The sequence below is a fragment of the Hyperolius riggenbachi genome, chromosome 2 (genome assembly GCF_040937935.1).
Source record: "Hyperolius riggenbachi isolate aHypRig1 chromosome 2, aHypRig1.pri, whole genome shotgun sequence".
NCBI classification, from domain to species: Eukaryota; Metazoa; Chordata; class Amphibia; order Anura; family Hyperoliidae; genus Hyperolius; species Hyperolius riggenbachi.
Genome location: NC_090647.1, coordinates 140,071,896 through 140,089,714, shown reverse-complemented (window position 1 = coordinate 140,089,714; position 17,819 = coordinate 140,071,896). Strand labels below are relative to the sequence as shown.

General features: G+C 60.0%; 87 pseudogenes; all 87 read left to right on the top strand.

The window, feature by feature from the left end:
- Positions 1 to 82: 82 nt before the first annotated feature.
- LOC137551474 (5S ribosomal RNA) lies at positions 83 to 201 on the top strand (annotated as a pseudogene).
- An 83-nt stretch (positions 202 to 284) lies between these two features.
- On the top strand, positions 285 to 403 carry LOC137552874 (5S ribosomal RNA; annotated as a pseudogene).
- An 83-nt stretch (positions 404 to 486) lies between these two features.
- Positions 487 to 605, top strand: LOC137549194 (5S ribosomal RNA; annotated as a pseudogene).
- An 83-nt stretch (positions 606 to 688) lies between these two features.
- On the top strand, positions 689 to 807 carry LOC137548563 (5S ribosomal RNA; annotated as a pseudogene).
- Positions 808 to 890: 83 nt separating this feature from the next.
- LOC137552512 (5S ribosomal RNA) lies at positions 891 to 1,008 on the top strand (annotated as a pseudogene).
- An 83-nt stretch (positions 1,009 to 1,091) lies between these two features.
- Positions 1,092 to 1,210, top strand: LOC137553536 (5S ribosomal RNA; annotated as a pseudogene).
- An 83-nt stretch (positions 1,211 to 1,293) lies between these two features.
- Positions 1,294 to 1,412, top strand: LOC137551276 (5S ribosomal RNA; annotated as a pseudogene).
- Positions 1,413 to 1,495: 83 nt separating this feature from the next.
- Positions 1,496 to 1,614, top strand: LOC137558544 (5S ribosomal RNA; annotated as a pseudogene).
- Positions 1,615 to 1,697: 83 nt separating this feature from the next.
- Positions 1,698 to 1,816, top strand: LOC137548842 (5S ribosomal RNA; annotated as a pseudogene).
- Positions 1,817 to 1,899: 83 nt separating this feature from the next.
- Positions 1,900 to 2,018, top strand: LOC137548027 (5S ribosomal RNA; annotated as a pseudogene).
- An 83-nt stretch (positions 2,019 to 2,101) lies between these two features.
- LOC137548561 (5S ribosomal RNA) lies at positions 2,102 to 2,220 on the top strand (annotated as a pseudogene).
- An 83-nt stretch (positions 2,221 to 2,303) lies between these two features.
- LOC137552511 (5S ribosomal RNA) lies at positions 2,304 to 2,421 on the top strand (annotated as a pseudogene).
- Positions 2,422 to 2,504: 83 nt separating this feature from the next.
- On the top strand, positions 2,505 to 2,623 carry LOC137553535 (5S ribosomal RNA; annotated as a pseudogene).
- Positions 2,624 to 2,706: 83 nt separating this feature from the next.
- Positions 2,707 to 2,825, top strand: LOC137551274 (5S ribosomal RNA; annotated as a pseudogene).
- An 83-nt stretch (positions 2,826 to 2,908) lies between these two features.
- Positions 2,909 to 3,027, top strand: LOC137558542 (5S ribosomal RNA; annotated as a pseudogene).
- An 83-nt stretch (positions 3,028 to 3,110) lies between these two features.
- On the top strand, positions 3,111 to 3,229 carry LOC137548840 (5S ribosomal RNA; annotated as a pseudogene).
- Positions 3,230 to 3,312: 83 nt separating this feature from the next.
- Positions 3,313 to 3,431, top strand: LOC137550671 (5S ribosomal RNA; annotated as a pseudogene).
- Positions 3,432 to 3,514: 83 nt separating this feature from the next.
- On the top strand, positions 3,515 to 3,633 carry LOC137548836 (5S ribosomal RNA; annotated as a pseudogene).
- Positions 3,634 to 3,716: 83 nt separating this feature from the next.
- On the top strand, positions 3,717 to 3,835 carry LOC137548079 (5S ribosomal RNA; annotated as a pseudogene).
- Positions 3,836 to 3,918: 83 nt separating this feature from the next.
- LOC137554256 (5S ribosomal RNA) lies at positions 3,919 to 4,037 on the top strand (annotated as a pseudogene).
- Positions 4,038 to 4,120: 83 nt separating this feature from the next.
- LOC137554613 (5S ribosomal RNA) lies at positions 4,121 to 4,239 on the top strand (annotated as a pseudogene).
- An 83-nt stretch (positions 4,240 to 4,322) lies between these two features.
- On the top strand, positions 4,323 to 4,441 carry LOC137554048 (5S ribosomal RNA; annotated as a pseudogene).
- An 83-nt stretch (positions 4,442 to 4,524) lies between these two features.
- On the top strand, positions 4,525 to 4,643 carry LOC137549370 (5S ribosomal RNA; annotated as a pseudogene).
- Positions 4,644 to 4,726: 83 nt separating this feature from the next.
- On the top strand, positions 4,727 to 4,845 carry LOC137548339 (5S ribosomal RNA; annotated as a pseudogene).
- Positions 4,846 to 4,928: 83 nt separating this feature from the next.
- Positions 4,929 to 5,047, top strand: LOC137548265 (5S ribosomal RNA; annotated as a pseudogene).
- An 83-nt stretch (positions 5,048 to 5,130) lies between these two features.
- Positions 5,131 to 5,249, top strand: LOC137553554 (5S ribosomal RNA; annotated as a pseudogene).
- Positions 5,250 to 5,332: 83 nt separating this feature from the next.
- LOC137553335 (5S ribosomal RNA) lies at positions 5,333 to 5,451 on the top strand (annotated as a pseudogene).
- An 83-nt stretch (positions 5,452 to 5,534) lies between these two features.
- LOC137550910 (5S ribosomal RNA) lies at positions 5,535 to 5,653 on the top strand (annotated as a pseudogene).
- Positions 5,654 to 5,736: 83 nt separating this feature from the next.
- Positions 5,737 to 5,855, top strand: LOC137554329 (5S ribosomal RNA; annotated as a pseudogene).
- An 83-nt stretch (positions 5,856 to 5,938) lies between these two features.
- LOC137553333 (5S ribosomal RNA) lies at positions 5,939 to 6,057 on the top strand (annotated as a pseudogene).
- An 83-nt stretch (positions 6,058 to 6,140) lies between these two features.
- On the top strand, positions 6,141 to 6,259 carry LOC137550909 (5S ribosomal RNA; annotated as a pseudogene).
- An 83-nt stretch (positions 6,260 to 6,342) lies between these two features.
- Positions 6,343 to 6,461, top strand: LOC137548078 (5S ribosomal RNA; annotated as a pseudogene).
- Positions 6,462 to 6,544: 83 nt separating this feature from the next.
- LOC137547704 (5S ribosomal RNA) lies at positions 6,545 to 6,663 on the top strand (annotated as a pseudogene).
- Positions 6,664 to 6,746: 83 nt separating this feature from the next.
- LOC137557211 (5S ribosomal RNA) lies at positions 6,747 to 6,865 on the top strand (annotated as a pseudogene).
- Positions 6,866 to 6,948: 83 nt separating this feature from the next.
- On the top strand, positions 6,949 to 7,067 carry LOC137559083 (5S ribosomal RNA; annotated as a pseudogene).
- An 83-nt stretch (positions 7,068 to 7,150) lies between these two features.
- On the top strand, positions 7,151 to 7,269 carry LOC137552443 (5S ribosomal RNA; annotated as a pseudogene).
- Positions 7,270 to 7,351: 82 nt separating this feature from the next.
- Positions 7,352 to 7,470, top strand: LOC137548465 (5S ribosomal RNA; annotated as a pseudogene).
- An 83-nt stretch (positions 7,471 to 7,553) lies between these two features.
- Positions 7,554 to 7,672, top strand: LOC137557988 (5S ribosomal RNA; annotated as a pseudogene).
- An 83-nt stretch (positions 7,673 to 7,755) lies between these two features.
- On the top strand, positions 7,756 to 7,874 carry LOC137549220 (5S ribosomal RNA; annotated as a pseudogene).
- An 83-nt stretch (positions 7,875 to 7,957) lies between these two features.
- LOC137552189 (5S ribosomal RNA) lies at positions 7,958 to 8,076 on the top strand (annotated as a pseudogene).
- Positions 8,077 to 8,159: 83 nt separating this feature from the next.
- Positions 8,160 to 8,278, top strand: LOC137559422 (5S ribosomal RNA; annotated as a pseudogene).
- Positions 8,279 to 8,361: 83 nt separating this feature from the next.
- Positions 8,362 to 8,480, top strand: LOC137557596 (5S ribosomal RNA; annotated as a pseudogene).
- Positions 8,481 to 8,563: 83 nt separating this feature from the next.
- LOC137552188 (5S ribosomal RNA) lies at positions 8,564 to 8,682 on the top strand (annotated as a pseudogene).
- Positions 8,683 to 8,765: 83 nt separating this feature from the next.
- On the top strand, positions 8,766 to 8,884 carry LOC137552694 (5S ribosomal RNA; annotated as a pseudogene).
- An 83-nt stretch (positions 8,885 to 8,967) lies between these two features.
- On the top strand, positions 8,968 to 9,086 carry LOC137550781 (5S ribosomal RNA; annotated as a pseudogene).
- Positions 9,087 to 9,169: 83 nt separating this feature from the next.
- Positions 9,170 to 9,288, top strand: LOC137553185 (5S ribosomal RNA; annotated as a pseudogene).
- An 83-nt stretch (positions 9,289 to 9,371) lies between these two features.
- On the top strand, positions 9,372 to 9,490 carry LOC137551504 (5S ribosomal RNA; annotated as a pseudogene).
- Positions 9,491 to 9,573: 83 nt separating this feature from the next.
- On the top strand, positions 9,574 to 9,692 carry LOC137553328 (5S ribosomal RNA; annotated as a pseudogene).
- An 83-nt stretch (positions 9,693 to 9,775) lies between these two features.
- Positions 9,776 to 9,894, top strand: LOC137549578 (5S ribosomal RNA; annotated as a pseudogene).
- An 83-nt stretch (positions 9,895 to 9,977) lies between these two features.
- Positions 9,978 to 10,096, top strand: LOC137552595 (5S ribosomal RNA; annotated as a pseudogene).
- Positions 10,097 to 10,179: 83 nt separating this feature from the next.
- On the top strand, positions 10,180 to 10,298 carry LOC137553299 (5S ribosomal RNA; annotated as a pseudogene).
- Positions 10,299 to 10,381: 83 nt separating this feature from the next.
- LOC137549786 (5S ribosomal RNA) lies at positions 10,382 to 10,500 on the top strand (annotated as a pseudogene).
- An 83-nt stretch (positions 10,501 to 10,583) lies between these two features.
- LOC137559411 (5S ribosomal RNA) lies at positions 10,584 to 10,702 on the top strand (annotated as a pseudogene).
- Positions 10,703 to 10,785: 83 nt separating this feature from the next.
- LOC137549438 (5S ribosomal RNA) lies at positions 10,786 to 10,904 on the top strand (annotated as a pseudogene).
- Positions 10,905 to 10,987: 83 nt separating this feature from the next.
- Positions 10,988 to 11,106, top strand: LOC137549875 (5S ribosomal RNA; annotated as a pseudogene).
- An 83-nt stretch (positions 11,107 to 11,189) lies between these two features.
- LOC137548926 (5S ribosomal RNA) lies at positions 11,190 to 11,308 on the top strand (annotated as a pseudogene).
- Positions 11,309 to 11,391: 83 nt separating this feature from the next.
- Positions 11,392 to 11,510, top strand: LOC137554356 (5S ribosomal RNA; annotated as a pseudogene).
- Positions 11,511 to 11,593: 83 nt separating this feature from the next.
- Positions 11,594 to 11,712, top strand: LOC137548768 (5S ribosomal RNA; annotated as a pseudogene).
- Positions 11,713 to 11,795: 83 nt separating this feature from the next.
- Positions 11,796 to 11,914, top strand: LOC137549689 (5S ribosomal RNA; annotated as a pseudogene).
- Positions 11,915 to 11,997: 83 nt separating this feature from the next.
- On the top strand, positions 11,998 to 12,116 carry LOC137552505 (5S ribosomal RNA; annotated as a pseudogene).
- Positions 12,117 to 12,199: 83 nt separating this feature from the next.
- Positions 12,200 to 12,318, top strand: LOC137549629 (5S ribosomal RNA; annotated as a pseudogene).
- An 83-nt stretch (positions 12,319 to 12,401) lies between these two features.
- Positions 12,402 to 12,520, top strand: LOC137551017 (5S ribosomal RNA; annotated as a pseudogene).
- Positions 12,521 to 12,603: 83 nt separating this feature from the next.
- On the top strand, positions 12,604 to 12,722 carry LOC137551470 (5S ribosomal RNA; annotated as a pseudogene).
- Positions 12,723 to 12,805: 83 nt separating this feature from the next.
- LOC137551086 (5S ribosomal RNA) lies at positions 12,806 to 12,924 on the top strand (annotated as a pseudogene).
- Positions 12,925 to 13,007: 83 nt separating this feature from the next.
- Positions 13,008 to 13,126, top strand: LOC137549082 (5S ribosomal RNA; annotated as a pseudogene).
- Positions 13,127 to 13,209: 83 nt separating this feature from the next.
- LOC137559525 (5S ribosomal RNA) lies at positions 13,210 to 13,328 on the top strand (annotated as a pseudogene).
- An 84-nt stretch (positions 13,329 to 13,412) lies between these two features.
- LOC137551720 (5S ribosomal RNA) lies at positions 13,413 to 13,531 on the top strand (annotated as a pseudogene).
- Positions 13,532 to 13,614: 83 nt separating this feature from the next.
- On the top strand, positions 13,615 to 13,733 carry LOC137548525 (5S ribosomal RNA; annotated as a pseudogene).
- An 83-nt stretch (positions 13,734 to 13,816) lies between these two features.
- LOC137547751 (5S ribosomal RNA) lies at positions 13,817 to 13,935 on the top strand (annotated as a pseudogene).
- Positions 13,936 to 14,019: 84 nt separating this feature from the next.
- LOC137551808 (5S ribosomal RNA) lies at positions 14,020 to 14,138 on the top strand (annotated as a pseudogene).
- An 83-nt stretch (positions 14,139 to 14,221) lies between these two features.
- On the top strand, positions 14,222 to 14,339 carry LOC137553475 (5S ribosomal RNA; annotated as a pseudogene).
- Positions 14,340 to 14,423: 84 nt separating this feature from the next.
- On the top strand, positions 14,424 to 14,541 carry LOC137553877 (5S ribosomal RNA; annotated as a pseudogene).
- Positions 14,542 to 14,625: 84 nt separating this feature from the next.
- LOC137553362 (5S ribosomal RNA) lies at positions 14,626 to 14,743 on the top strand (annotated as a pseudogene).
- Positions 14,744 to 14,827: 84 nt separating this feature from the next.
- LOC137553805 (5S ribosomal RNA) lies at positions 14,828 to 14,945 on the top strand (annotated as a pseudogene).
- An 84-nt stretch (positions 14,946 to 15,029) lies between these two features.
- On the top strand, positions 15,030 to 15,147 carry LOC137551741 (5S ribosomal RNA; annotated as a pseudogene).
- An 84-nt stretch (positions 15,148 to 15,231) lies between these two features.
- On the top strand, positions 15,232 to 15,349 carry LOC137554140 (5S ribosomal RNA; annotated as a pseudogene).
- An 84-nt stretch (positions 15,350 to 15,433) lies between these two features.
- On the top strand, positions 15,434 to 15,551 carry LOC137552185 (5S ribosomal RNA; annotated as a pseudogene).
- Positions 15,552 to 15,635: 84 nt separating this feature from the next.
- On the top strand, positions 15,636 to 15,753 carry LOC137553018 (5S ribosomal RNA; annotated as a pseudogene).
- An 84-nt stretch (positions 15,754 to 15,837) lies between these two features.
- Positions 15,838 to 15,955, top strand: LOC137553389 (5S ribosomal RNA; annotated as a pseudogene).
- An 84-nt stretch (positions 15,956 to 16,039) lies between these two features.
- Positions 16,040 to 16,157, top strand: LOC137553543 (5S ribosomal RNA; annotated as a pseudogene).
- An 84-nt stretch (positions 16,158 to 16,241) lies between these two features.
- Positions 16,242 to 16,359, top strand: LOC137554445 (5S ribosomal RNA; annotated as a pseudogene).
- An 84-nt stretch (positions 16,360 to 16,443) lies between these two features.
- Positions 16,444 to 16,561, top strand: LOC137553211 (5S ribosomal RNA; annotated as a pseudogene).
- An 84-nt stretch (positions 16,562 to 16,645) lies between these two features.
- Positions 16,646 to 16,763, top strand: LOC137551904 (5S ribosomal RNA; annotated as a pseudogene).
- A 286-nt stretch (positions 16,764 to 17,049) lies between these two features.
- Positions 17,050 to 17,167, top strand: LOC137551682 (5S ribosomal RNA; annotated as a pseudogene).
- Positions 17,168 to 17,251: 84 nt separating this feature from the next.
- LOC137553388 (5S ribosomal RNA) lies at positions 17,252 to 17,369 on the top strand (annotated as a pseudogene).
- Positions 17,370 to 17,453: 84 nt separating this feature from the next.
- LOC137553542 (5S ribosomal RNA) lies at positions 17,454 to 17,571 on the top strand (annotated as a pseudogene).
- An 84-nt stretch (positions 17,572 to 17,655) lies between these two features.
- Positions 17,656 to 17,773, top strand: LOC137553793 (5S ribosomal RNA; annotated as a pseudogene).
- The last annotated feature ends 46 nt before the right edge of the window (positions 17,774 to 17,819 follow it).

Genomic DNA, 17,819 nt, shown 5'->3' with positions numbered 1-17,819 from the left:
TTTTTGGGGTTTGAGGCCCAATGGCTATGAGCACGCGTGGGAAGCCTTACCTTCAAGGCGCCGGAGCGGCGCCTTGGAGTTTGCTTGCGGCCACACTAAGCCGAAAGCGCCCGCTCTCGTCAGATCGCGGAAGCTAAGTGGCTTCAGGCCTGCTTAGTAGCTGCATGGGAGACCGGCTGTGAACCCCAGGTGCTGCAGGTGTTTTTTTGGGTTTGAGGCCCAATGGCTATGAGCACGCGTGGGAAGCCTCACCTTCAAGGCGCCGGAACGGCGCCTTGGAGTTTGCCTGCGGCCACACTAAGCCGAAAGCGCCCGCTCTCGTCAGATCGCGGAAGCTAAGTGGCTTCAGGCCTGTTTAGTAGCTGCATTGGAGACCGGCTGTGAACCCCAGGTGCTGCAGGTGTTTTTTTGGGTTTGAGGCCCAATGGCTATGAGCACGCGTGGGAAGCCTCACCTTCAAGGCGCCGGAACGGCGGCTTGGAGTTTGCCTGCGGCCACACGAAGCCGAAAGCGCCCGCTCTCGTCAGATCGCGGAAGCTAAGTGGCTTCAGGCCTGGTTAGTAGCTGCATGGGAGACCGGCTGTGAACCCCAGGTGCTGCAGGCGTTTTTTTGGGTTTGAGGCCCAATGGCTATGAGCACGCGTGGGAAGCCTCACCTTCAAGGCGTCGGAACGGCGCCTTGGAGTTTGCCTGCGGCCACACTAAGCCGAAAGCGCCTGCTCTCATCAGATCGCGGAAGCTAAGTGGCTTCAGGCCTGGTTAGTAGCTGCATGGGAGACCGGCTGTGAACCCCAGGTGCTGCAGGTGTTTTTTTGGGTTTGAGGCCCAATGGCTATGAGCACGCGTGGGAAGCCTCACCTTCAAGGCGTCGGAGCGGCGCCTTGGAGTTTACCTGCGGCCACACTAAGCCGAAAGCGCCCGCTCTCGTCAGATCGCGGAAGCTAAGTGGCTTCAGGCCTGGTTAGTAGCTGCATGGGAGACCGGCTGAGAACTGAGGTGCTGCAGGCGTTTTTTTGGGTTTGAGGCCCAATGGCTATGAGCACGCGTGGGAAGCCTCACCTTCAAGGCGCCGGAGCGGCGCCTTGGAGTTTGCCTGCGGCCACACTAAGCCGAAAGCGTCCGCTCTCGTCAGAGCCTGGAAGCTAAGTGGCTTCAGGCCTGGTTAGTAGCTGCATGGGAGACCGGCTGTGAACCCCAGGTGCTGCAGGCGTTTTTTTGGGTTTGAGGCCCAATGGCTATGAGCACGCGTGGGAAGCCTCACCTTCAAGGCGCCGGAGCGGCGCCTTGGAGTTTGCCTGCGGCCACACTAAGCCGAAAGCGCCCGCTCTCGTCAGATCGCTGAAGGTAAGTGGCTTCAGGCCTGGTTAGTAGCTGCATGGGAGACCGGCTGTGAACCCCAGGTGCTGCAGGCGTTTTTTTGGGTTTGAGGCTCAATGGCTATGAGCACGCGTGGGAAGCCTCACCTTCAAGGCGCCGGAACGGCGCCTTGGAGTTTGCCTGCGGCCACACTAAGCCGAAAGCGCCCGCTCTCGTCAGATCGCGGAAGCTAAGTGGCTTCAGGCCTGGTTAGTAGCTGCGTGGGAGACCGGCTGTGAACCCCAGGTGCTGCAGGCGTTTTTTTGGGTTTGAGGCCCAATGGCTATGAGCACGCGTGGGAAGCCTCACCTTCAAGGCGCCGGAGCGGCGCCTTGGAGTTTGCCTGCGGCCACACTAAGCCGAAAGCGCCTGCTCTCGTCAGATCGCTGAAGCTAAGTGGCTTCAGGCCTGGTTAGTAGCTGCATGGGAGACCGGCTGTGAACCCCAGGTGCTGCAGGCGTTTTTTTGGGTTTGAGGCCCAATGGCTATGAGCACGCGTGGGAAGCCTCACCTTCAAGGCGCCGGAGCGGCGCCTTGAAGTTTGCCTGCGGCCACACTAAGCCGAAAGCGCCTGCTCTCGTCAGATCGCGGAAGCTAAGTGGCTTCAGGCCTGGTTAGTAGCTGCATGGGAGACCGGCTGTGAACCCCAGGTGCTGCAGGCGTTTTTTTGGGTTTGAGGCCCAATGGCTATGAGCACGCGTGGGAAGCCTCACCTTCAAGGCGTCGGAACGGCGCCTTGGAGTTTGCCTGCGGCCACACTAAGCCGAAAGCGCCTGCTCTCATCAGATCGCGGAAGCTAAGTGGCTTCAGGCCTGGTTAGTAGCTGCATGGGAGACCGGCTGTGAACCCCAGGTGCTGCAGGTGTTTTTTTGGGTTTGAGGCCCAATGGCTATGAGCACGCGTGGGAAGCCTCACCTTCAAGGCGTCGGAGCGGCGCCTTGGAGTTTACCTGCGGCCACACTAAGCCGAAAGCGCCCGCTCTCGTCAGATCGCGGAAGCTAAGTGGCTTCAGGCCTGGTTAGTAGCTGCATGGGAGACCGGCTGAGAACTGAGGTGCTGCAGGCGTTTTTTTGGGTTTGAGGCCCAATGGCTATGAGCACGCGTGGGAAGCCTCACCTTCAAGGCGCCGGAGCGGCGCCTTGGAGTTTGCCTGCGGCCACACTAAGCCGAAAGCGTCCGCTCTCGTCAGAGCCTGGAAGCTAAGTGGCTTCAGGCCTGGTTAGTAGCTGCATGGGAGACCGGCTGTGAACCCCAGGTGCTGCAGGCGTTTTTTTGGGTTTGAGGCCCAATGGCTATGAGCACGCGTGGGAAGCCTCACCTTCAAGGCGCCGGAGCGGCGCCTTGGAGTTTGCCTGCGGCCACACTAAGCCGAAAGCGCCCGCTCTCGTCAGATCGCTGAAGGTAAGTGGCTTCAGGCCTGGTTAGTAGCTGCATGGGAGACCGGCTGTGAACCCCAGGTGCTGCAGGCGTTTTTTTGGGTTTGAGGCTCAATGGCTATGAGCACGCGTGGGAAGCCTCACCTTCAAGGCGCCGGAACGGCGCCTTGGAGTTTGCCTGCGGCCACACTAAGCCGAAAGCGCCCGCTCTCGTCAGATCGCGGAAGCTAAGTGGCTTCAGGCCTGGTTAGTAGCTGCGTGGGAGACCGGCTGTGAACCCCAGGTGCTGCAGGCGTTTTTTTGGGTTTGAGGCCCAATGGCTATGAGCACGCGTGGGAAGCCTCACCTTCAAGGCGCCGGAGCGGCGCCTTGGAGTTTGCCTGCGGCCACACTAAGCCGAAAGCGCCTGCTCTCGTCAGATCGCTGAAGCTAAGTGGCTTCAGGCCTGGTTAGTAGCTGCATGGGAGACCGGCTGTGAACCCCAGGTGCTGCAGGCGTTTTTTTGGGTTTGAGGCCCAATGGCTATGAGCACGCGTGGGAAGCCTCACCTTCAAGGCGCCGGAGCGGCGCCTTGAAGTTTGCCTGCGGCCACACTAAGCCGAAAGCGCCTGCTCTCGTCAGATCGCTGAAGCTAAGTGGCTTCAGGCCTGGTTAGTAGCTGCATGGGAGACTGGCTGTGAACCCCAGGTGCTGCAGGCATTTTTTGGGGTTTGAGGCCCAATGGCTATGAGCACGCGTGGGAAGCCTCACCTTCAAGGCGCCGGAGCGGCGCCTTGGAGTTTGCTTGCGGCCACACTAAGCCGAAAGCGCCCGCTCTCGTCAGATCGCGGAAGCTAAGTGGCTTCAGGCCTGGTTAGTAGCTGCATGGGAGACCGGCTGTGAACCCCAGGTGCTGCAGGTGTTTTTTTGGGTTTGAGGCCCAATGGCTATGAGCACGCGTGGGAAGCCTCACCTTCAAGGCGCCGGAACGGCGCCTTGGAGTTTTCCTGCGGCCACACTAAGCCGAAAGCGCCCGCTCTCGTCAGATCGCGGAAGCTAAGTGGCTTCAGGCCTGGTTAGTAGCTGCATGGGAGACCGGCTGTGAACCCCAGGTGCTGCAGGCGTTTTTTTGGGTTTGAGGCCCAATGGCTATGAGCACGCGTGGGAAGCCTCACCTTCAAGGCGTCGGAACGGCGCCTTGGAGTTTGCCTGTGGCCACACTAAGCGGAAAGCGCCTGCTCTCGTCAGATTGCGTAAGCTAAGTGGCTTCAGGCCTGGTTAGTAGCTGCATGGGAGACCGGCTGTGAACCCCAGGTGCTGCAGGCGTTTTTTTGGGTTTGAGGCCCAATGGCTATGAGCACGCGTGGGAAGCCTCACCTTCAAGGCGCCGGAGCGGCGCCTTGGAGTTTGCCTGCGGCCACACTAAGCCGAAAGCGTCCGCTCTCGTCAAAGCGTGGAAGCTAAGTGGCATCAGGCCTGGTTAGTAGCTGCATGGGAGACCGGCTGTGAACCTCTGGTGCTGCAGGTGTTTTTTTGGGTTTGAGGCCCAATGGCTATGAGCACGCGTGGGAAGCCTCACCTTCAAGGCGCCGGAACGGCGCCTTGGAGTTTGCCTGCGGCCACAATAAGCTGAAAGCGCCCGCGCTCGTCAGATTGCGGAAGCTAAGTGGCTTCAGGCCTGGTTAGTAGCTGCATGGGAGACCGGCTGTGAACCCCAGGTGCTGCAGGCGTTTTTTTGGGTTTGAGGCCCAATGGCTATGAGCACGCGTGGGAAGCCTCACCTTCAAGGCGCCGGAGCGGCGCCTTGGAGTTTGCCTGCGGCCACACTAAGCCGAAAGCGCCTGCTCTCGTCAGATCGCGGAAGCTAAGTGGCTTCAGGCCTGGTTAGTAGCTGCATGGGAGACCGGCTGTGAACCCCAGGTGCTGCAGGTGTTTTTTCGGGTTTGAGGCCCAATGGCTATGAGCACGCGTGGGAAGCCTCACCTTCAAGGCGTCGGAGCGGCGCCTTGGAGTTTACCTGCGGCCACACTAAGCCGAAAGCGCCCGCTCTCGTCAGATCGCGGAAGGTAAGTGGCTTCAGGCCTGGTTAGTAGCTGCATGGGAGACCGGCTGTGAACCCCAGGTGCTGCAGGTGTTTTTTTGGGTTTGAGGCCCAATGGCTATGAGCATGCGTGGGAAGCCTCACCTTCAAGGAGTCGGAGCGGCGCCTTGGAATTTACCTGCGGCCACACTAAGCCGAAAGCGCCCGCTCTCGTCAGATCGCGGAAGCTAAGTGGCTTCAGGCCTGGTTAGTAGCTGCATGGGAGACCGGCTGTGAACCCCAGGTGCTGCAGGCGTTTTTTTGGGTTTGAGGCCCAATGGCTATGAGCACGCGTGGGAAGCCTCACCTTCAAGGCGTCGGAGCGGCGCCTTGGAGTTTACCTGCGGCCACACTAAGCCGAAAGCGTCCGCTCTCGTCAGAGCGTGGAAGCTAAGTGGCTTCAGACCTGGTTAGTAGCTGCATGGGAGACCGGCTGTGAACCTCTGGTGCTGCAGGTGTTTTTTTGGGTTTGAGGCCCAATGGCTATGAGCACGCGTGGGAAGCCTCACCTTCAAGGCGCCGGAACGGCGCATTGGAGATTGCCTGCGGCCACAATAAGCCGAAAGCGCCTGCTCTCGTCAGATTGCGGAAGCTAAGTGGCTTCCTGCCTGGTTAGTAGCTGCATGGGAGACCGGCTGTGAACCCCAGGTGCTGCAGGCGTTTTTTTGGGTTTGAGGCTCAATGGCTATGAGCACGCGTGGGAAGCCTCACCTTCAAGGCGCCAGAACGGCGCCTTGGAGCTTGCCTGCGGCCACACTAAGCCGAAAGCGCCCGCTCTCATCAGATCGCGGAAGCTAAGTGACTTCAGGCCTGGTTAGTAGCTGCATGGGAAACCGGCTGTGAACCCCAGGTGCTGCAGGTGTTGTTTTGGGTTTGAGGCCCAATGGCTATGAGCACGCGTGGGAAGCCTCACCTTCAAGGCGTCGGAGCGGCGCCTTGGAGTTTACCTGCGGGCACACTAAGCCGAAAGCGTCCGCTCTCGTCAGAGCGTGGAAGCTAAGTGGCTTCAGACCTGGTTAGTAGCTGCATGGGAGACCGGCTGTGAACCTCTGGTGCTGCAGGTGTTTTTTTGGGTTTGAGGCCCAATGGCTATGAGCACGCGTGGGAAGCCTCACCTTCAAGGCGCCGGAACGGCGCATTGGAGATTGCCTGCGGCCACAATAAGCCGAAAGCGCCTGCTCTCGTCAGATTGCGGAAGCTAAGTGGCTTCCTGCCTGGTTAGTAGCTGCATGGGAGACCGGCTGTGAACCCCAGGTGCTGCAGGCGTTTTTTTGGGTTTGAGGCTCAATGGCTATGAGCACGCGTGGGAAGCCTCACCTTCAAGGCGCCAGAACGGCGCCTTGGAGCTTGCCTGCGGCCACACTAAGCCGAAAGCGCCCGCTCTCATCAGATCGCGGAAGCTAAGTGACTTCAGGCCTGGTTAGTAGCTGCATGGGAAACCGGCTGTGAACCCCAGGTGCTGCAGGTGTTGTTTTGGGTTTGAGGCCCAATGGCTATGAGCACGCGTGGGAAGCCTCACCTTCAAGGCGCCGGAGCGGCGCCTTGGAGTTTTCCTGCGGCCACACTAAGCCGAAAGCGCCCGCTCTCGTCAGATCGCGGAAGCTAAGTGGCTTCAGGCCTGGTTAGTAGCTGCATGGGAGACCGGCTGTGAACCCCAGGTGCTGCAGGCGTTTTTTTGGGTTTGAGGCCCAATGGGTATGAGCACGCGTGGGAAGCCTCACCTTCAAGGCGCCGGAGCGGCGCCTTGGAGTTTGCCTGCGGCCACACTAAGCCGAAAGCGCCCGCTCTCGTCAGATCGCGGAAGCTAAGTGGCTTCAGGCCTGGTTAGTAGCTGCATGGGAGACCGGCTGTGAACCCCAGGTGCTGCAGGTGTTTTTTTGGGTTTGAGGCCCAATGGCTATGAGCACGCGTGGGAAGCCTCACCTTCAAGGCGCCGGAGCGGCGCCTTGGATTTTGCCTGCGGCCACACTAAGCCGAAAGCGCCCGCTCTCGTCAGATCGCGGAAGCTAAGTGGCTTCAGGCCTGGTTAGTAGCTGCATGGGAGACCGGCTGTGAACCCCAGGTGCTGCAGGCATTTTTTTGGGTTTGAGGCCCAATGGCTATGAGCACGCATGGAAAGCTTCACCTTCAAGGCGCCGAAACGGCGCCTTGGAGTTTGCCTGCGGCCACACTAAGCCGAAAGCGCCCGCTCTCGTCAGATCGCGGAAGTTAAGTGGCTTCAGGCCTGGTTAGTAGCTGCATGGGAGACCGGCTGTGAACCCCAGGTGCTGCAGGTGTTTTTTTGGGTTTGAGGCCCAATGGCTATGAGCACGCGTGGGAAGCCTCACCTTCAAGGCGCCGGAGCGGCGCCTTGGAGTTTGCCTGCGGCTACACTAAGCCGAAAGCGCCCGCTCTCGTCAGATCACAGAAGCTAAGTGGCTTCAGGCCAGGTTAGTAGCTGCATGGGAGACCGGCTGTGAACCCCAGGTGCTGCAGGCGTATTTTTGGGTTAAGGCCCAATGGCTATGAGCACGCGTGGGAAGCCTCACCTTCAAGGCGCCGGAGCGGCGCCTTGGAGTTTGCCTGCGGCCACACTAAGCTGAAAGCGCCCGCTCTCGTCAGATCGCGGAAGCTAAGTGGCTTCAGGCCTGGTTAGTAGCAGCATGGGAGACCGGCTGTGAACCCCAGGTGCTGCAGGTGTTTTTTTGGGTTTGAGGCCCAATGGCTATGAGCACGCGTGGGAAGCCTCACCTTCAAGGCGCCGGAACGGCGGCTTGGAGTTTGCCTGCGGCCACACTAAGCCGAAAGCGCCCGCTCTCGTCAGATCGCGGAAGCTAAGTGGCTTCAGGCCTGGTTAGTAGCTGCATGGGAGACCGGCTGTGAACCCCAGGTGCTGCAGGCGTTTGTTTGGGTTTGAGGCCCAATGGCTATGAGCACGCGTGGGAAGCCTCACCTTCAAGGCGCCGGAGCGGCGCCTTGGAGTTTGCCTGCGGCCACACTAAGCCGAAAGCGCCCGCTCTCGTCAGATCGCGGAAGCTAAGTGGCTTCAGGCCTGGTTAGTAGCTGCATGGGAGATCGGCTGTAAACCCCAGGTGCTGCAGGCATTTTTTTGGGTTTGAGGCCCAATGGCTATGAGCACGCGTGGGAAGCCTCACCTTCAAGGCGCCGGAACGGCGACTTGGAGTTTGGCTGCGGCCACACTAAGCCGAATGCGCCTGCTCTCGTCAGATCGCGGAAGCTAAGTGGCTTCAGGCCTGGTTAGTAGCTGCATGGGAGACCGGCTGTGAACCCCAGGTGCTGCAGGTGTTTTTTTGGGTTTGAGGCCCAATGGCTATGAGCACACGTGGGAAGCCTCACCTTCAAGGCGCCGGAGCGGCGCCTTGGGGTTTGCCTGCGGCCACACTAAGCCGAAAGCGCCCGCTCTCGTCAGATCGCGGAAGCTAAGTGGCTTCAGGCCTGGTTAGTAGCTGCATGGGAGACCGGCTGTGAACTCCAGGTGCTGCAGGTGTTTTTTGGGGTTTGAGGCCCAATGGCTATGAGCACGCGTGGGAAGCCTCACCTTCAAGGCGCCGGAGCGGCGCCTTGGAGTTTGCCTGCGGCCACACTAAGCCGAAAGCGCCCGCTCTCGTCAGATCGCGGAAGCTAAGTGGCTTCAGGCCTGGTTAGTAGCTGCATGGGAGACCGGCTGTGAACTCCAGGTGCTGCAGGCGTTTTTTGGGGTTTGAGGCCCAATGGCTATGAGCACGCGTGGGAAGCCTCACCTTCAAGGCGCCGGAACGGCGACTTGGAGTTTGGCTGCGGCCACACTAAGCCGAATGCGCCTGCTCTCGTCAGATCGCGGAAGCTAAGTGGCTTCAGGCCTGGTTAGTAGCTGCATGGGAGACCGGCTGTGAACCCCAGGTGCTGCAGGTGTTTTTTTGGGTTTGAGGCCCAATGGCTATGAGCACGCGTGGGAAGCCTCACCTTCAAGGCGCCGGAGCGGCGCCTTGAGGTTTGCCTGCGGCCACACAAAGCCGAAAGCGCCCGCTCTCGTCAGATCGCGGAAGCTAAGTGGCTACAGGCCTGGTTAGTAGCTGCATGGGAGGCCGGCTGTGAACTCCAGGTGCTGCAGGTGTTTTTTGGGGTTTGAGGCCCAATGGCTATGAGCACGCGTGGGAAGCCTCACCTTCAAGGCGCCGGAGCGGCGCCTTGGAGTTTGCCTGCGGCCACACTAAGCCGAAAGCGCCCGCTCTCGTCAGATTGCGGAAGCTAAGTGGCTTCAGGCCTGGTTAGTAGCTGCATGGGAGACCGGCTGTGAACTCCTGGTGCTGCAGACGTTTTTTGGGGTTTGAGGCCCAATGGCTATGAGCACGCGTGGGAAGCCTCACCTTCAAGGCGCCGGAGCGGCGCCTTGGAGTTTGCCTGCGGCCACACTAAGCCGAAAGCGCCCGCTCTTGTCAGATCGCAGAAGCTAAGTGGCTTCAGGCCTGGTTAGTAGCTGCATGGGAGACCGGCTGTGAACCCCAGGTGCTGCCGGCGTTTTTTTGGGTTTGAGACCCAATGGCTATGAGCACGCGTGGGAAGCCTCACCTTCAAGGCGCCGGAGCGGCGCCTTGGAGTTTGCCTGCGGCCACACTAAGCCGAAAGTGCCCGCTCTCGTCAGATCGCGGAAGCTAAGTGGCTTCAGGCCTGGTTAGTAGCTGCATGGGAGACCGGCTGTGAACCCCACGTGCTGCAGGCGTTTTTTTGGGTTTGAGGCCCAATGGCTATGAGCACGCGTGGGAAGCCTCACCTTCAAGGCGCCGGAGCGGCGCCTTGGAGTTTGCCTGCGGCCACACTAAGCCGAATGCTCCTTCTCTCGTCAGATCGCGGAAGCTAAGTGGCTTCAGGCCTGGTTAGTAGCTGCATGGGAGACCGGCTGTGAACCCCAGGTGCTGCAGGTGTTTTTTTGGGTTTGAGGCCCAATGGCTATGAGCACGCGTGGGAAGCCTCACCTTCAAGGCGCCGGAACGGCGCCTTAGAGTTTGCCTGCGGCCACACTAAGCCGAAAGCGCCCGCTCTCGTCAGATCGCGGAAGCTAAGTGGTTTCAGGCCTGGTTAGTAGCTGCATGGGAGACTGGCTGTGAACCCCAGGTGCTGCAGGCGTTTTTTTGGGTTTGAGGCCCAATGGCTATGAGCACTCGTGGGAAGCCTCACCTTCAAGGCGCCGGAGCGGCGCTTTGGAGTTTGCCTGAGGCCACACTAAGCCGAAAGCCCCCGCTCTCGTCAGATCGCGGAAGCTAAGTGGCTTCAGGCCTGGTTAGTAGCTGCATGGGAGACTGGCTGTGAACCCCAGGTGCTGCAGGCGTTTTTTTGGGTTTGAGGCCCAATGGCTATGAGCACGCGTGGGAAGCCTCACCTTCAAGGCGCCGTAACGGCGCCTTGGAGTTTGCTTGCGGCCACACTAAGCCGAAAGCGCCCGCTCTCGTCAGATAGCGGAAGCTAAGTGGCTTCAGGCCTGGTTAGCAGCTGCATGGGAGACCGGCTGTGAACCCCAGGTGCTGCAGGCGTATTTTTGGGTTTGAGGCCCAATGGCTATGAGCACGCGTGGGAAGCCTCACCTTCAAGGCGCCGGAACGGCGCCTTGGAGTTTGCCTGTGGCCACACTAAGCCGAAAGCGCCCGCTCTCGACAGATCGCGGAAGCTAAGTGGCTTCAGGCCTGGTTAGTAGCTGCATGGGAGACCGGCTGTGAACCCCAGGTGCTGCAGGCGTTTTTTTGGGCTTGAGGCCCAATGGCTATGAGCACGCGTGGGAAGCCTCACCTTCAAGGCGCCGGAACGGCGCCTTGGAGTTTGCCTGTGGCCACACTAAGCCGAAAGCGCCCGCTCTCGTCAGATCGCGGAAGCTAAGTGGCTTCAGGCCTGGTTAGTAGCTGCATGGGAGACCGGCTGTGAACCCCAGGTGCTGCAGGCGTTTTTTTGGGTTTGAGGCCCAATGGCTATGAGCACGCGTGGGAAGCCTCACCTTCAAGGCGCCGGAGCGGCGCCTTGAAGTTTGCCAGCGGCCACACTAAGCCGAAAGCGCCCGCTCTCATCAGATCGTGGAAGCTAAGTGGCTTCAGGCCTGGTTAGTAGCTGCATGGGAGACCGGCTGTGAACCCCAGGTGCTGCAGGCGTTTTTTGGGGTTTGAGGCCCAATGGCTATGAGCACGCGTGGGAAGCCTCACCTTCAAGGCGCCGGAACGGCGCCTTGGAGTTTGCATGCGGCCACACTAAGCCGAAAGCGCCCGCTCTCGTCAGATCGCGGAAGCTAAGTGGCTTCAGGCCTGGTTAGTAGCTGCATGGGAGACCGGCTGTGAACCCCAGGTGCTGCAGGTGTTTTTTTGGGTTTGAGGCCCAATGGCTATGAGCACGCGTGGGAAGCCTCACCTTCAAGGCGCCGGAGCGGTGCCTTAGAGTTTGCCTGCGGCCACACTAAGCCGAAAGCGCCCGCTCTCGTCAGATCACGGAAGCTAAGTGGCTTCAGGCCTGGTTAGTAGCTGCATGGGAGACCGGCTGTGAACCCCAGGTGCTGCAGGCGTTTTTTTGGGTTTGAGGCCCAATGGCTATGAGCACGCGTGGGAAGCCTCACCTTCAAGGCGCCGGAACGGCGCCTTGGAGTTTGCCTGTGGCCACACTAAGACGAAAGCGCCCGCTCTCGTCAGATCGCGGAAGCTAAGTGGCTTCAGGCCTGGTTAGTAGCTGCATTCGAGACCGGCTGTGAACCCCAGGTGCTGCAGGCGTTTTTTTGGGTTTGAGGCCCAATGGCTATGAGCACGCGTGGGAAGCCTCACCTTCAAGGCGCCGGAACGGCGCCTTGGAGTTTGCCTGTGGCCACACTAAGCCGAAAGCGCCCGCTCTCGTCAGGTCGCGGAAGCTAAGTGGCTTCAGGCCTGGTTAGTAGCTGCATGGGAGACCGGCTGTGAACCCCAGGTGCTGCAGGCATTTTTTTGGGTTTGAGGCCCAATGGCTATGAGTACGCGTGGGATGCCTCACCTTCAAGGCGCCGGAACGGCGCCTTGGAGTTTGCCTGCGGCCACACTAAGCCGAAAGCGCCCGCTCTCGTCAGATCGCGGAAGCTAAGTGGCTTCAGGCCTGGTTAGTAGCTGCATGGGAGACTGGCTGTGAACCCCAGGTGCTGCAGGTGTTTTTTTGGGTTTGAGGCCCAATGGCTATGAGCACGCGTGGGAAGCCTCACCTTCAATGCGCCGGAACGGCGCCTTGGAGTTTGCCTGCGGCCACACTAAGCCGAAAGCGCCCGCTCTCATCAGATCGCGCAAGCTAAGTGGCTTCATGCCTGGTTAGTAGCTGCATGGGAGACCGGCTGTGAACCCCAGGTGCTGCAGGCGTTTTTTTGGGTTTGAGGCCCAATGGCTATGAGCACGCGTGGGAAGCCTCACCTTCAAGACGCCGGAGCGGCGCCTTGGAGTTTTCCTGCGGCCACACTAAGCCGAAAGCGCCCGCTCTCGTCAGAATGCGGAAGCTAAGTGGCTTCAGGCCTGGTTAGTAGCTGCATGGGAGACCGGCTGTGAACCCCAGGTGCTGCAGGTGTTTTTTTGGGTTTGAGGCCCAATGGCTATGAGCACGTGTGGGAAGCCTCACCTTCAAGGCGCCGGAGCGGCGCCTTGGAGTTTGCCTGCGGCCACACAAAGCTGAAAGCACCCGCTCTCGTCAGATCGCGGAAGCTAAGTGGCTTCAGGCCTGATTAGTAGCTGAGTGGGAGACCGGCTGTGAACCCCAGGTGCTGCAGGTGTTTTTTTGGGTTTGAGGCCCAATGGCTATGAGCACGCGTGGGAAGCCTCACCTTCAAGGCGCCGGAACGGCGCCTTGGAGTTTGCCTGCGGCCACACTAAGCCGAAAGCGCCTGCACTCGTCAGATCGCGGAAGCTAAGTGGCTTCAGGCCTGGTTAGTAGCTGCATGGGAGACCGGCTGTGAACCCCAGGTGCTGCAGGTGTTTTTTTGGGTTTGAGGCCCAATGGCTATGAGCACGCGTGGGAAGCCTCACCTTCAAGGCGCCGGAGCGGCGCCTTGCAGTTTGCCTGCGGCCACACTAAGCCGAAAGCGCTTGCTCTCGTCAGATCGCGGAAGCTAAGTGGCTTCAGGCCTGGTTAGTAGCTGCATGGGAGACCGGCTGTGAACCCCAGGTGCTGCAGGTGTTTTTTTGGGTTTGAGGCCCAATGGCTATGAGCACGCGTGGGAAGCCTCACCTTCAAGGCGCCGGAGCGGCGCCTTGCAGTTTGCCTGTGGCCACACTAAGCCGAAAGCGCCTGCTCTCGTCAGATCGCGGAAGCTAAGTGGCTTCAGGCCTGGTTAGTAGCTGCATGGGAGACCGGCTGTGAACCCCAGGTGCTGCAGGCGTTTTTTTGGGTTTGAGGCCCAATGGCTATGAGCACGCGTGGGAAGCCTCACCTTCAAGGCGCCGGAACGGCGCCTTGGAGTTTGCCTGCGGCTACACTAAGCCGAAAGCGCCCGCTCTCGTCAGATCGCGGAAGCTAAGTGGCTTCAGGCCTGGTTAGTAGCTGCATGGGAGACCGGCTGTGAACCCCAGGTGCTGCAGGCGTTTTTTTGGGTTTGAGGCCCAATGGCTATGAGCACGCCCAGGGAAGCCTCACCTTCAAGGCGCCGGAACGGCGCCTTGGAGTTTGTCTGCGGCCACACTAAGCCGAAAGCGCCTGCTCTCGTCTGATCGCGGAAGCTAAGTGGTTTCAGGCCTGGTTAGTAGCTGCATGGGAGACCGGCTGTGAACCCCAGGTGCTGCAGGTGTTTTTTTGGGTTTGAGGCCCAATGGCTATGAGCACGCGTGGGAAGCCTCACCTTCAAGGCGCCGGAGCGGCGCCTTGGAGTTTGCCTGTGGCCACACTAAGTCGAAAGCGCCCGCTCTCGTCAGATCGCGGAAGCTAAGTGGCTTCAGGCCTGGTTAGTAGCTGCATGGGAGACCGGCTGTGAACCCCAGGTGCTGCAGGCGTTTTTTTGGGTTTGAGGCCCAATGGCTATGAGCACGCGTGGGAAGCCTCACCTTCAAGGCGCCGGAGCGGCGCCTTGGAGTTTGCCTGCGGCCACACTAAGCCGAAAGTGCCCGCTCTCGTCAGATCGCGGAAGCTAAGTGGCTTCAGGCCTGGTTAGTAGCTGCATGGGAGACCGGCTGTGAACCCCAGGTGCTGCAGGCGTTTTTTTTGGGTTTGAGGCCCAATGGCTATGAGCACGCGTGGGAAGCCTCACCTTCAAGGCGCCGGAACGGCGCCTTAGAGTTTGCCTGCGGCCACACTAAGCCGAAAGCGCCCACTCTCGTCAGATCGCGGAAGCTAAGTGGCTTCAGGCCTGGTTAGTAGCTGCATGGGAGACTGGCTGTGAACCCCAGGTGCTGCAGGCGTTTTTTTGGGTTTGAGGCCCAATGGCTATGAGCACGCGTGGGAAGCCTCACCTTCAAGGCGCCGGAGCGGCGCCTTGGAGTTTGCCTGCGGCCACACTAAGCCGAAAGCGCCCGCTCTCGTCAGATCGCGGAAGCTAAGTGGCTTCAGGCCTGGTTAGTAGCTGCATGGGAGACCTGCTGTGAACCCCATGTGCTGCAGGCGTTTTTTTGGGTTTGAGGCCCAATGGCTATGAGCACGCGTGGGAAGCCTCACTTTCAAGGCGCCGGAACGGCGCCTTGGAGCTTGCCTGCGGCCACACTAAGCCGAAAGCGCCCACTCTCGTCAGATCGCGGAAGCTAAGTGGCTTCAGGCCTGGTTAGTAGCTGCATGGGAGACCGGCTGTGAACCCCAGGTGCTGCAGGTGTTTTTTTGGGTTTGAGGCCCAATGGCTATGAGCACGCGTGGGAAGCCTCACCTTCAAGGCGCCGGAACGGCGCCTTGGAGTTTGCCTGCGGCCACACTAAGCCGAAAGCGCCCGCTCTCGTCAGATCGCGGAAGCTAAGTGGCTTCAGGCCTGGTTAGTAGCTGCATGGGAGACCGGCTGTGAACCCCAGGTGCTACAGGCGTTTTTTTGGGTTTGAGGCCCAATGGCTATGAGCACGCGTGGGAAGCCTCACCTTCAAGGCGCCGGAGCGGCGCCTTGGAGTTTGCCTGCGGCCACACTAAGCCGACAGCGCCCGCTCTCGTCAGATCGCGGAAGCTAAGTGGATTCAGGCCTGGTTAGTAGCTGCATGGGAGACCGGCTGTGAACCCCAGGTGCTGCAGGCGTTTTTTTGGGTTTGAGGCCCAATGGCTGTGAGCACGCGTGGGAAGCCTCACCTTCAAGGCGCCGGAGCGGCGCCTCGGAGTTTGCCTGCGGCCACACTAAGCCGAAAGCGCCCGCTCTCGTCAGATCGCGGAAGCTAAGTGGCTTCAGGCCTGGTTAGTAGCTGCATGGGAGACCGTGTGTGAACCCCAGGTGCTGCAGGTGTATTTTTGGGTTTGAGGCCCAATGGCTATGAGCACGCGTGGGAAGCCTCACCTTCAAGGCCCCGGAACGGCGCCTTGGAGTTTGCCTGCGGCCACACTAAGCCGAAAGCGCCCGCTCTCGTCAGATTGCGGAAGCTAAGTGGCTTCAGGCCTGGTTAGTAGCTGCATGGGAGACCGGCTGTGAACCCCAGGTGCTACAGGCGTTTTTTTGGGTTTGAGGCCCAATGGCTATGAGCACGCGTGGGAAGCCTCACCTTCAAGGCGCCGGAGCGGCGCCTTGGAGTTTGCCTGCGGCCATACTAAGCCGAAAGCGCCCGCCCTCATCAGATCGCGGAAGCTAAGTGGCTTCAGGCCTGGTTAGTAGCTGCATGGGAGACCGGCTGTGAACCCCAGGTGCTGCAGGTGTTTTTTTGGGTTTGAGGCCCAATGGCTGTGAGCACGCGTGGGAAGCCTCACCTTCAAGGCGCCGGAGCGGCGCCTTGGAGTTTGCCTGCGGCCACACTAAGCCGAAAGCGCCCGCTCTCGTCAGATCGCGGAAGCTAAGTGGCTTCAGGCCTGGTTAGTAGCTGCATGGGAGACCGGCTGTAAACCCCAGGTGCTGCAGGTGTTTTTTTGGGTTTGAGGCCCAATGGCTATGAGCACGCGTGGAAAGCCTCACCTTCAAGGCGCCGGAACGGTGCCTTGGAGCTTGCCTGCGGCCACACTAAGCCGAAAGCGCCCGCTCTCGTCAGATCGTGGAAGCTAAGTGGCTTCAGGCCTGGTTAGTAGCTGCATGGGAGACCGGCTGTGAACCCCAGGTGCTGCAGGTGTTTTTTTGGGTTTGAGGCCCAATGGCTATGAGCACGCGTGGGAAGCCTCACCTTCAAGGCGCCGGAACGGCGCCTTGGAGTTTGCCTGCGGCCACACTAAGCCGAAAGCGCCCGCTCTCGTCAGATCGCGGAAGCTAAGTGGCTTCAGGCCTAGTTAGTAGCTGCATGGGAGACCGGCTGTGAACCCCAGGTGCTGCAGGTGTTTTTTTGGGTTTGAGGCCCAATGGCTATGAGCACGCGTGGGAAGCCTCACCTTCAAGGCGCCGGAACGGCGCCTTGGAGTTTACCTGCGGCCACACTAAGCCGAAAGCGCTTGCTCTCGTCAGATCGAGGAAGCTAAGTGGCTTCAGGCCTGGTTAGTAGCTGCATGGGAGACCGGCTGTGAACCCCAGGTGCTGCAGGCGTTTTTTTGGGTTTGAGGCCCAATGGCTGTGAGCACGCGTGGGAAGCCTCACCTTCAAGGCGCCGGAGCGGCGCCTTGGAGTTTGCCGGCGGCCACACTAAGCCGAAAGCGCCCGCTCTCGTCAGATCGCGGAAGCTAAGTGGCTTCAGGCCTGGTTAGTAGCTGCATGGGAGACCGGCTGTGAACCCCAGGTGCTGCAGGCGTTTTTTTGGGTTTGAGGCCCAATGGCTGTGAGCACGCGTGGGAAGCCTCACCTTCAAGGCGCCGGAACGGCGCCTTGGAGTTTGCCTGCGGCCACACTAAGCCGAAAGCGCCCGCTCTCGTCAGATCGCGGAAGCTAAGTGGCTTCAGGCCTGGTTAGTAGCTGCATGGGAGACCGGCTGTGAACCCCAGGTGCTGCAGGCGTTTTTTTGGGTTTGAGGCCCAATGGCTATGAGCACGCGTGGGAAGCCTCACCTTCAAGGCGCCGGAACGGCGCCTTGGAGTTTGCCTGCGGCCACACTAAGCCTAAAGCGCCTGTTCTCGTTAGATCGCGGAAGCTAAGTGGCTTCAGGCCTAGTTAGTAGCTGCATGAGAGACCGGCTGTGAACCCCAGGTGCTGCAGGTGTTTTTTTGGGTTTGAGGCCCAATGGCTATGAGCACGCGTGGGAAGCCTCACCTTCAAGGCGCCTGAGCGGCGCCTTGGAGTTTACCTGCGGCCACACTAAGCCGAAAGCGCCCGCTCTCGTCAGATCGCGGAAGCTAAGTGGCTTCAGGCCTGGTTAGTAGCTGCATGGGAGACCGGCTGTGAACCCCAGGTGCTGCAGGTGTTTTTTTGGGTTTGAGGCCCAATGGCTGTGAGCACGCGTGGGAAGCCTCACCTTCAAGGCGCCGGAACGGTGCCTTGGAGCTTGCCTGCGGCCACACTAAGCCGAAAGCGCCCGCTCTCGTCAGATCGTGGAAGCTAAGTGGCTTCAGGCCTGGTTAGTAGCTGCATGGGAGACCGGCTGTGAACCCCAGGTGCTGCAGGTGTTTTTTTGGGTTTGAGGCCCAATGGCTATGAGCACGCGTGGGAAGCCTCACCTTCAAGGCGCCGGAACGGCGCCTTGGAGTTTGCCTGCGGCCACACTAAGCCGAAAGCGCCCGCTCTCGTCAGATCGCGGAAGCTAAGTGGCTTCAGGCCTAGTTAGTAGCTGCATGGGAGACCGGCTGTGAACCCCAGGTGCTGCAGGTGTTTTTTTGGGTTTGAGGCCCAATGGCTATGAGCACGCGTGGGAAGCCTCACCTTCAAGGCGCCGGAACGGCGCCTTGGAGTTTACCTGCGGCCACACTAAGCCGAAAGCGCCCGCTCTCGTCAGATCGAGGAAGCTAAGTGGCTTCAGGCCTGGTTAGTAGCTGCATGGGAGACCGGCTGTGAACCCCAGGTGCTGCAGGCGTTTTTTTGGGTTTGAGGCCCAATGGCTGTGAGCACGCGTGGGAAG